Here is a 12,213-nt window from a genome sequence, read left to right as displayed (position 1 = left end):
ACCTACGAACGCGTAGGTGCGAGGCTAGACGCGCAGATGCGAGAATTGGCCAGGCGAGTGGAACTCGCACCTGCGAGGATTTTCCGCAGGTGCGGAGTCGCAAGTGCGTTTCAACCTCTGCAGTTGCGAAAGGCTTGTTTGGCAGAAAGCTTAAAAGAACGGGAATTTACCATTTTTGCCCGTTTTCTCTCCACATTTGGGCGATTTCAGAGCTTTTGAGGGGGGGGGGGGGGGATCAACTAGCAATTTGAAGGTATGTTAATTCTACACAACTTGAGTTAAATACATAAATTATAGGTAGATTATAACTAGTAAATCTTAGAAATCAAAGATTTAGATGAAAAACCTAGATTTTTATAAAAATGAGATTTTAACCACGAAAATGGTTATGGAATTGGATAGAAATTATATATTTGAGTTCTTGAGATTATGGATAACGTTTCTATCCAAATGTTTTCGGAATCCGGGCACGTGGTCCCGGGGTAAATTTTAAGAATTTTACCATTTTGGATAGGGTAATTTATTTAATAGATAAATTTCGAATCATTTAGCATATATTAATTATTTTGTATAATATTTGGATAGTTTTGGATTTTTCGGCGTCGAATCGAGAATTCAACGCGATGTGGTAATCGGAAAGTGGACTTTGAGACGAGGTAAGTCTCTTGTTTAATCTTGTGAGGGGGAAATTACCCCATAGGGATTAAATTGAATAATTGCTGCTAATTGCGGGGGCTACGTACGCACGGGGTGACGAGAGTCCGTGCGTAGCTACTATTAATGCTAAAGTCCGGGTAGTTTAGGACTCAAAGCATGAATTACTTGTGTAAATTGTATTCTTTGTTTACTTAATATTAATTGATATATATGAATATATTGTGAACTGTTAGACAAAGATATTAAAGGATGAAAATCTCATATGATTGATTTTCTGTTTAAATTAATTAATTGTTAACAGAAATTGTTGTTCCTCCCGGATTTATCTTATAATAAATATACTCTCCTTCCGGAGGTACATAAGAAAATGTCCCTCTTTCTTGTGGAGAGGGCCGAACGCCTCGGCAGGATAGATGCATCTATGGATCGTGCCGCACGTCCCTCGGCAGTGTACACGATACTCTGGATCGGGTCGTACGTCTTCGGCAGAAATTGTGCTTAATAATAATAATCACACGATACCTTAGTAGCTTATTTCAGCTTGCGAAGCTAATTGATAAATTTGAGAATCCTTGGAATTTAATGAATTATTATGCCTTCTTGTTAAGGAATTAATTGTTATTCCTATAAATGAGATTAATTCATAAATTTGAAATTAGTTGAATTGAAGGAATTTAATTAATATATTGAGAATTGTTGCATTTGAATGAATTTGATTATTTCCGCTGGTTAAATAAATTATTGTAAATTCTGTGAATCATACTGATTTAAATATTGTAGTTGTATTTCAATTATTATTATTGACCCATAGTGAGTGTCAAAGTCGGCCAACTCATCTCTACCACTTCGAGATTAGGCTTGATACTTACTGGGTACACGTTGTTTACGTACTCATACTACACTTGCTGCACTTTTTGTGCAGGACCTGAGGCAAGTACTAGTGGGGGACCTATCGTCTTACACCCACGCTATCCAGGGGCATAGTGGTGAGCTGCCTTTCTGAGCCGTTCTACAGCTACTAGTGTCTCTCCTTGTAGTTTTTTCATTCTATCTATTTTTATTTCAGACAGTATTTGAGGTTTTGTATAATCTACTAGATACTCATACACTTGTGACACCAAGTCTTGGCACACACATTGGTAGAATTTGGGGTTTTTTTTTTTTTTGGTTTTAAATTTTGTCAATATATGCTTAATTTATTAAGTTGGCTTGCCTAGTTGTAGTGTTGGGCGCCATCACGACCTATAGGTGAAATTGGATCGTGACAACATGGTATCAGAGCACTAGGTTCACATAGGTCTCACAAGTTATGAGCAAACCTAATAGAGTTTTGCGGATCGGTACAGAGACGTCTGTACTTATCTTCGAGAGGCTATAGGGTGTTAGGAAATTACCTTTCTTCATATTCCATCATGCTATTGATGTATTTCTACCTTTCCTTCTCTTATTCTCTCTCAGATGGTGAGAACACACTCGAATGAGGTTCCAGACCAGGGAAGAGCTACTCCCCCAGTTGCTAGAGGCCGAGTGAGGGCTCCAGCCCGTGGTAGAGGGCGAGGACGTCCCAGGACTGTTCCAGTTATACCGCTAGTGGGTCTAGCAGGGAACCCCATTGTTGAGGAACAGGATGAGGTGCCTGTGGCAGAGCCAGCTCCGGTGGATTTCACATATGCACCGGGATTTCAGGATGTCATGAGTCGTTTGCTGTAGTTCATGAACAATATTACTCAGGCCGGTTTATTTCCAGCAGACCCAACCACATCTTAGGCAGGCGGGGGAGCACAGACCCCTACCGCGCAGGCTCATGGACAAGCAACTGCTGTATATCAGACCCAGGGTGCACTACCCATGGTTGGAGCCCAACCAGTGGCAGCAGCTACACCTGAGCCCAGGCCAGCTGTAGCCGCCGATCCTCAGAAACTATTAAACCGATGGACTAGACTACATCCTCCTGTCTTTGGGGGTGAGAGACATGAGGATCCACAGGACTTCATTGATCGTTGCAGGGACAGACTGCACAACATGAGGATGTTAGAGTCTCATGGGGTTGACTTCGCTACTTTTCAGCTATAGGGGAAGGCCCGTAGATGGTGGCAGTCTTATGTTCTTGGCAGACCAGCAGATTCTCCTCCCATGACTTGGGACAGGTTCACCCGTATCTTCCTGGACAGGTATATTCCACCCTCCCCGAGGGAAGAGTTGCGGTTTCAGTTTGAGCAGCTCTAACAGGGTTAGATGTCAGTGACCGATTATAAGGAAAGGTATTCTGAATTATCTCGCCATGCACTTATGATACTCCCTACTGAGGCGGAGAGAGTGCGGAGGTTTGTAGCCGATTTACATACTGGCATTCATGCCACTATGGCTCGAGAGGTTGAGATGGATACTTCTTATGAGCTAGTTATGGAGATAGCCCGGAGGATTGAGGGTGTGCGTTAGCGGAGCCGAGAGCAGATTATGAGAGATAAGCGGTTCAGGTACTCTAGAGAGTTCAGAGGTGCTCCGTCTGGAGGCAGAGGTCAGTTCGTGAGGGGACAGTCCAACAGACCCCTATTTCCAGCACCACCACCTCCTCGGGGTACTCCAGTGTGACCTTATCTCAGTGCTATACCAGAGAGTTCTTACCGCCCACCATCTATTCAGGCTCCTCCCAGTGGGTATTCAGGTCCCCAGGGCTAGACTCTTAGTCAGCAGCCCATCGCATCGAAGAGTTGTTACGAGTGCGGGGATCCCAGTCACATGCAAAGATTTTGCCCCAGGCTTCAGGGTAGACCAGTACAGCAGGGTCAGTAGACTATGCCTGCCGGACCAGTTTCTCCACCAGTAGTACGACCACCAAGAGGTGGAGGACATGTGGGTAGGGGCCGACCTAGAGGTGGAGGTCAGCCAGGCGGAGGCCAACCAGATGGTGCTCCAGCTCGGTTCTATGCTTTTCCGGCTAGACCAGAAGCAGAGGCCTCAGATGCTGTGATTACAAGTATTATTTCTGTTTGTGGCAAAGATGCCTCAGTATTATTTGATCCAGGATCCACGTATTCATATGTGTCATCTCTATTTGCTCCTTTCCTGGGTGTTTCTCTTGAGTCCTTGAGTACTCATGTTTATGTGTCCACTCCTGTAGGCGATTCTGTTATTGTGAACCGGATCTACCGGTCTTGTATTATGACATTCAGTGGCTATGAAACTAGATCAGATCTCTTATTGCTCGAGATGACCGATTTTGAAATTATTCTAGGTATGGACTGGTTATCTCCATATCATGCTATTCTAGATTGTCATGCCAAAACTGTTACCTTGGCTATTCCATCTTTGCCTAGGCTGGAGTGGAAGGGTTCGTCGATTAGTTCATTTAATCGGGTTATTTCTTATATAAAGGCTCATCACATGATTGAGAAGGGTTGTTTGGCTTATCTAACCTATGATCGGGATACTACTGCAGATACTCCGGCTATTGATTCAGTGCCAGTAGTTCGGGAGTTCTCCGATGTATTTCCTTCAGATCTTCTAGGTATGCCACCTGATCGGGATATTTATTTTTGTATTGACGTGGCTCCAGATACTCAGCCTATATCTATTCCACCGTGCAGCATGGCTTCGAAAGAATTGAAAGAGTTGAAAGAACAGCTTGAGGAGTTACTAGCCACAGGGTTCGTTAGACCGAGTGTATCACCTTGGGGTGCACCGGTATTATTTGTGAAGAAGAAGGATGGCACAATGCGAATGTGTATTGATTATCGCCAATTGAACAAAGTTACTATTAAGAACAAGTACCCGTTGCCGCGTATCGATGACTTATTTGACCAGTTGCAGGGTTCTAGGGTGTTCTCTAAGATCGACTTGAGGTCAGGGTGACATCAGTTGAAGATTCTACATTCGGATGTTCCGAAAACTGCTTTTCGTACTAAATATGGTCATTATGAGCTTCTAGTAATGTCTTTCGGTTTAACTAATGCCCCAACAGCGTTTATGGATTTGATGAACAGGGTATTCAGGCCATATATTGATTCATTTGTCATTGTCTTCATTAATGACATTTTGATCTACTCGCGCAGTAAGGAGGAGCACGAGCAGTATATGAGAGTAGTGCTTCAGACATTGCGAGAACAAAATCTATATGCTAAGTTCTCCAAATATGAGTTCTGGGTAGAGTCTGTAGCATTTTTGGGGCATATTGTATCGGGTGATGGTATTAAGGTTGATCCCAAAAATATTGAGGCAGTTCAGAATTGGCATCGTCCCACTTCGGCGACTGAGATCAGGAGTTTTCTAGGTTTAGCAGGTTATTATCATCGGTTCATGGAAGGTTTTTTCATCTATTGCAGCACCTTTGACCAAATTAACCAGAAGGGTGCTCAGTTTCAATGGTCCGATGATTGTGAGGCAAGCTTTCAGAAGCTCAAGACAGCATTGACTACAACACCAGCGTTAGTGTTACCTTCCAGTTTGGGGATGTATACAGTATATTATGACGCTTCACGCATTGGCTTGGGTTGTGTATTGATGCAGAAAGGGAGAGTTATTGCATATGCTTCACGTCAGCTGAAGCCCCACGAAATGAATTATCCGGTACATGATTTGGAGTTAGCTGCGATTGTTTACACTCTTAAGATTTGGAGGCATTATCTTTATGGGGTATCCTGTGAAGTTTATACTGATAATCGCAGTTTGCAACATTTGTTCAAGCAGAGGGACCTAAATTTGAAGCAACGCAGATGGCTGGAATTACTAAAAGATTATGATATTACTATCCTATATCATCCAGGTAAAGCAAATGTAGTTGCAGATGCCTTGAGCAGAAAGGCGGAGAGTATGGATAGTTTAGCTTTCATTTCAGCAGAAGAGAGGCCATTAGCTTTGGATATCCAATCCTTGGCTAATAGACTTGTACGGCTAAATATTTCAGAGCCCAATTGAGTTCTTGCATGTGTCATAGCTCAGTCTTCATTATTTGAGCAGATCAAGGCTCGCTAGTATGATGATCCACACTTAATGGTTCTTCGAGAAACGGTATTACGAGGTGGTGCCAAGGAAGTTACTATTGGTGCGGATGGTGTTCTATGACTCCAGGATCGTCTGTGTGTTCCTAATGTGGATGAACTGAGGAAAAAGATCCTGGAGGAGGCACACAGTTCTCAGTATTCTATTCATCCAGGTGATACGAAGATGTATCGTGACCTTAGGCAGCATTATTGGTGCCGATGAATGAAAAAGGACATAGTTGAATATGTAGCTAGGTGTCTAAATTACGAGCAAGTTAAATATGAGAACCATAGGCAAGGCGACCTACTTCAGCAGATGACTATACCAGAATGGAAATGGGAACGCATCACTATGGGCTTTGTAGTTGGGTTGCCGCGGACCTTGCGGAAGTTTGATGCAGGTTGGGTCATTGTCGACAGGTTGACCAAGTCGGCACACTTTATTCATGTTGTGAATACGTATACTTCATAGAGGTTGGCCCAGATTTATATTCAAGAGATAGTTCGGTTGCACGGTGTGCCAATTTCTATCATATCAGATAGAGGCCCTCAGTTTACTTCACATTTCTGGAGAGCAGTACAGAGTGAATTAGGGACCCGTGTAGAGCTCACCACAACCTTTCATCCGCAGACCGACGGGCAGTCAAAGCGGACAATTCAGATTTTGGAGGATATGCTCAGGGCATGCATGATTGACTTTGGAGGTCAGTGGGATCATTTCCTGCCTTTGGCCGAGTTTGCTTATAATAACAGTTACCAATCTAGCATCGAGATGGCTCCATTTGAGGCTTTATATGGCTGTCGATGCCGTTCACCTATCGGATGGTTTGAGCCTGATGAGGCTAAGTTATATGGTACTGATTTAGTAAAGGATGCCTTGGAAAAGGTAAAGTTTATTGAGGAGCGACTTCGTATAGCACAGTCCAGACAGAAGAGTTACGCGGATCAGAAAGTGCATGATTTATCATTTATGGTAGGTGAAAAAGTTCTCTTGAAGGTTTCGCCGATGAAGGGAATTATGAGATTCGGGAAGAAGGGCAAGTTTAGACCAAGGTTTATAGGCCCATTTGAGGTGTTGAGACGAGTTGGGGAGGTTGCTTATGAGCTTGCATTGCCTCCAAGTCTATCGGGAGTTCATCCGGTTTTCCATGTATCTATGCTCCGGAAGTATCATGCTGACTTATCACATGTGTTGGACTTCAGCACAGTTCAGCTAGATAAGATTTTGGGTTATGAAGAAGAGCCATTTGCCATTGTTGATAAACAAGTTCTCCAGTTGAGGTCCAAGAGGATTTCTGCAATAAAGGTCCAGTGGAGGGGCCAACCAGTCGAGGAAATGACTTGGGAGGCCGAGGAGGACATGAAGAGCAAATATCCACACTTATTTAGCACTCTAGGAATTATTCTAAACCCGTTCGAGGACGAACGTTTGTTTAAGAGGTGGGGAATGTAATGACCCAACCGGTCATTTTAACTTTTAGAAACCCGTTCCCTAAAATAATACTCCCCGAACATGCTTTTAATAATTATTGACTTGCGGGGATGGTTGGTTCGGGATTTGGAAGTGTGTGGGTTGAAATCGGAACACTAGTTCCTTAAGTTAGCTTTAAATGGACAAGTTTGACTTCGGTCAACATTTTGAGAAAAAGACCCCGGAATCGACATTTAACGGTTCCAATAAGTTCGTATGATGAATTTGGACTTGGGCGTATGTACGAATTGGGTTTTGGATAACCCGGGAGCGTTTTGACGCTTAATAGTAAAAATCAACTATTTGAAGGTTTAAAATTCTTTAAATTTGGTTTGGGGGTAGGTTTTTGAGTAATTGAAGTCCGTTTGAAATTTTGAGTTTGGCAATAGTTCCGTATAGTGATTCAAGACTTGCACGCAAAATTTCGTGTCAGTCCGAGTAGTTTATGTATATTTCGGCGCATTGGAAGTAAATTGAAGAACTTGAAATTCCTAAGTTTGAATCAATTTGGTTTAGGGTATGATTCTTAGATTTGATGTTGTTTTACGCGTTTTGAGAGTTCGAGCGAGTCCCTTTGATGATTTCAAACTTGTTGGTATGTTCGGGCGGGGTTCCAGGGGCCCCGAGTGTCAATCGGACAAGGCTCCGACCAAGTTAGAAGTTGGGAGCAAAAACTGAAGCTCCCAGCTACTGTCAGAATCGCACCTGCGCTTGTCCAGTCGCAGGTGCGACATTCGCAGATGTGACAGAAGTTCACAGGCGTGGCACTCGCAGATGCGAGATTTCTTCGCAGAAGCGAAAAAGGAATGGGAGGCCTGCCATCACAAGTGCGGAATATTGGGCGCACCTGCGAACGCGCAGGTGCGAGGCTAGATGCGCGGATGCGAGAATTAGCCAGGCGAGTGGAACTCGCATCTGCGAGGATTTTCTGCAGGTGCGAAGCCGCAAGTGCGTTCCAACCTCTGCAGGTACGAAAGGCCTGTTTGGCAAAAAGCTTAAAAGAACGGGAATTCACCCTTTTTGCCCGTTTTCTCTCCACATTTGGGAAATTTCAGAGCTTTTTAGAGAGGGGGGTTTCAACTAGCAATTTGAAGGTAAGTTAATTCTACACACCTTGAGTTAAATACATAGATTATAGGTAGATTATAACTAGTAAATCTTAGAAATCAAAGATTTAAATGAAAAACCTAGATTTTTATAAAACTGAGATTTTAACCACGAAAATGGTTATGGAATTGGATAGAAATTATATATTTCAGTTCTTGAGATTATGGGTAACATTTCCATCCAAAGTTTTCCGGAATCCGGGCACGTGGGCTCGGGGTAAATTTTAAGAATTTTACCATTTTGGATATGGTAATTTATTTAATAGATAAATTTCGAATCATTTAGTATATAATAATTACTTTGTATAATATTTGGATAGTTTCGGATTTTTCGGCATCGAATCGAGAATTCAATGCGACGTGGTAATCGGAAAGTGGACTTTGAGATGAGGTAAGTCTCTTGTCTAATCTTGTGAGGGAAAAATTACCCCATAGGGATTAAATTGAATACATTTTGCTAATTGCGAGGGCTACGTACGCACGAGGTGACGAGAGTCCGTACGTAGATACTATTAATGCTAAAGTCCGGGTAGTTTAGGACTCAAAGCATGAATTACTTGTGTAAATTGTATTCTTTGTTTAATTAATATTAATTGATATATATGAATATATTGTGAATTGTTAGATAAAGATATTTAATGATGGAAATCTCATATGCTTAATTTTCTGTTTAAATTAATTAATTGTTAAAAGAAATTATTCTTCCTCCCGAATTTATCTTATAATAAATATACTCTCCTTCCGGAGGTACATAAGAAAATATCCTCCTTTCTTGTGGAGAGGGTCGAACGCCTCGGCAAGATAGATGCACCTATGGATCTTGCCGCACGTCCCTCGACAGTGTACACGACACTCTGGATGGGGCCGTACGTCCTCGACAGAAATCGTGCTTAATAATAATAATCACACGATACCTTAATAGCTTATTTCAGCTTGCGAAGCTAATTGATAAATTTGAGAATCCTTGGAATTTAATGAATTATTATGCCTGCTTGTTAAAGAATTAATTGTTATTCCTATAAATGAGATTAATTGATAAATTGAAAATTATTTGAATTGAAGGAATTTTATTAATATATTGAGAATTGTTGCATTTGAAGGAATTTGATTATTTCCGCTGGTTAAATAAATTATTGTAAATTCTGTGAATCATGTTGATTTAAATATTCTAGTTGTATTTCAATTATTATTATTGACCCATAGTGAATGTCAAAGTCGGCTATCTCGTCTCTACCACTTCGAGATTAGGCTTGATACTTACTGGAAACACGTTGTTTATGTACTCATACTATACTTGCTGCACTTTTTGTGCAGGACCTGAGGCAAGTACTAGTGGGGGACCTATCGTCTTACACCCACGCTATCCAGAGGCATAGTGCTGAGCTGCCTTTCTGAGCCGTTCTGCAGCTACTAGTGTCTCTCCTTGAATTTTTTTCATTCTGTCTATTTGTATTTCAGGCAGTATTTGAGGTTTTCTATAATCTACTAGATGCTCATACACTTGCGACACCAGGTCTTGATACACACACTGGTAGAATTTGGGTTTTATTATTTTTCTTGGTTTTAAATTTTTTCAATATATGCTTAATTTATTAAGTTGGCTTGCCTAGTTGTAGTGTTGGGCGCCATCACGACCTATAGGTGAAATTGGGTCGTGACAAGAAAAGTTGTGGTCGAGTAATTGATTGAAATTTGCAAAATAAGGTAAGTGTCGTGGTTAACCTTTACTTGAGGGAATAGAACCCTTAAATTATTTGTTATGTGAAATGCATGTGAACGACGTATAGACGAGGTGACGAGTGTCTATACATCGTCAAATTAATTGTTTGCATAATTATTTGAAAATCATAAATTGTTATAAGACACGAATTAATTGTTATAATAATTGTTTCTATCCTATTGTTTGTCAAATATTAATTCTTGAATTCCTGTAATAATTGTTACATGCTATTTGATTTATGTGTCTTAATTGTTACTTGACATTTAACATATTAAATATTAAACTGCCTATTTTATACCTGATTTCCAAAATAAATTGCTACTTGTCATTGTCTGTTTCATGAATAAAGCATAATTATTGTATGTTTGTTGTCTTATAATTTCATATTAATTGTTGTATTTATTGGGGTAAATTCTTTTATAAGAATTGGTAAGTGAATAAACATATTGGGGGATCGGGTTGCACTCCGCAACAGACTTATTAAAAAGTACATATTGGGGGATCGGGTTGCACGACGCAACAGACTTATTTAAAAGTCTATATATATACTTGAATAAAATGAATATATTAGAGGGCTGAAAATGAATATATTGTGGGAGCGGGTTGCACGTTGCAACGAAAATTGGTTGAAATAATAATTGGTTATGACTGTTGAGTTGGCTTCAACTATTAAAAATGAGTTATCTGATTTAATTCTATTATTGTTGTTACTACTATTATTGCGTACAGGTTGATGTAAGTGGCATGCCTTAGCCTCGTCACTACTTCGTCGAGGTTAGGCTCGGCACTTACCAGTACATGGAGTCAGTTGTACTGATACTATACTCTGCACTTCTTGTGCAGAGTTCGGAGTTGGTCCCAGCGGCGTACCATAGACTTGCTCGGATTTCAGCTACCTAGAGGAGACTTGAGGTATAACTACACGACGTACGCAGTTCTGATGTCACCATCTACTTTAATTTAGCTTTGTGTTTGTTTTCAGACAGCTTTATTTTATTAAGACCCTTTATTTGTATTATTCTAGAAGTTCGTGCACTTGTGACCCTAATTCTGGGATGGTATTTAGACATCGCTATTTTTATGGATTAATCACTACATTTTAGACTTTACTTCCGCATTGGTTTCTTTGTTATTAATTAATTTAAAATTATTTAAAAATGGCTAATATTATTCTAACGCTGGATTGCCTAGCAAGTGAAATGTTAGGCGCCGTCACGGTCCTCAAGGTGGGAATTTCGGGTCGTGACACGACCTATGTGCAAATGACCCCGGAATAGAATTTTGATGATTTCAACAGATCCGTATAGTGATTTTGGAGTTAGGAGCGTGTTTGGAATTGTATTTGGAAGACCGTAGTTAAATTATGCTTGAAATGGCTAAAATAGTAATTTAAGTTTGGATGTTTGACCGGGGAGTTGACTTTTCGATATCGGGGTCGAAATCCATTTCCGAAAATTTTCATAGTTCCGTCATGTCATTTATGACTTGTGTGCAAAATTTTAGGTCAATCAGACTTGATTTGATAGTTTCCGGCATCAAATGTAGAAGTTAGAAATTCTTAAGTTTCATTAAGCTTGAATTTGGGTGTGAGTTGTGATTTTAGTGTTTTTACATATGATATGAAGACTCGACTAAATTCATATGATGTATTAGGATTTGTTGGTATATTTGGTTGAGGTCTCGAGGGGCTCGGGCGTGTTTCAGATGGTATTCGGCTTATTTTCCTTCATTTTGGCACTGCTGGTAGCTGCGGTTTGCTGGTGTTTCAAACCTTCTTTGCGATCACGAAGATTGGGACACAATCGCGTAGGCTTAGTTAAGGCAGCATTGATTTTGTTCTTCACGATCGCGTGAGGTCAACCGCGATCGCGTAGGTTGGGCCAGTATGTGCATCGCGATCGCGTGACATTGTTTGCGATCGCGTAGGGGAAACATGAGAGGAAGTTGGGCCACACGTTTGCTCTATGCGATCGCGTGAAGAGGGATACGATCCCGTAGAGTTGGAATCTTGTGCATTGCGATCGCGTGGCATTGTTTGCGATTGCATAGGGTTAAACTTGGGCAGTGAAAAACTATGCTTCGCGATCGCGTGTGACTGTTCGCGATCGCGTAGAGAAAATGTTTGGGCAGATTAAGTTCTGAAAATTTTCTATTTTTGATACATTGGAGCTCGGGAAGAGGCGAGTTTTGGGAGATTTTCAGAGAAAATATCGGGGTAAGTATTCTTAGCTCAATTTTGGTTAGATTACTCGAATCCATCATTGTTTTTAACATTTAATT

Source organism: Nicotiana tomentosiformis, chromosome 4 (assembly GCF_000390325.3).
Source record: "Nicotiana tomentosiformis chromosome 4, ASM39032v3, whole genome shotgun sequence".
In the NCBI taxonomy this organism is placed as follows: domain Eukaryota; kingdom Viridiplantae; phylum Streptophyta; class Magnoliopsida; order Solanales; family Solanaceae; genus Nicotiana; species Nicotiana tomentosiformis.
The sequence above is the reverse complement of the archived record's forward strand: the minus strand, read 5'-3'. Positions refer to the sequence as shown.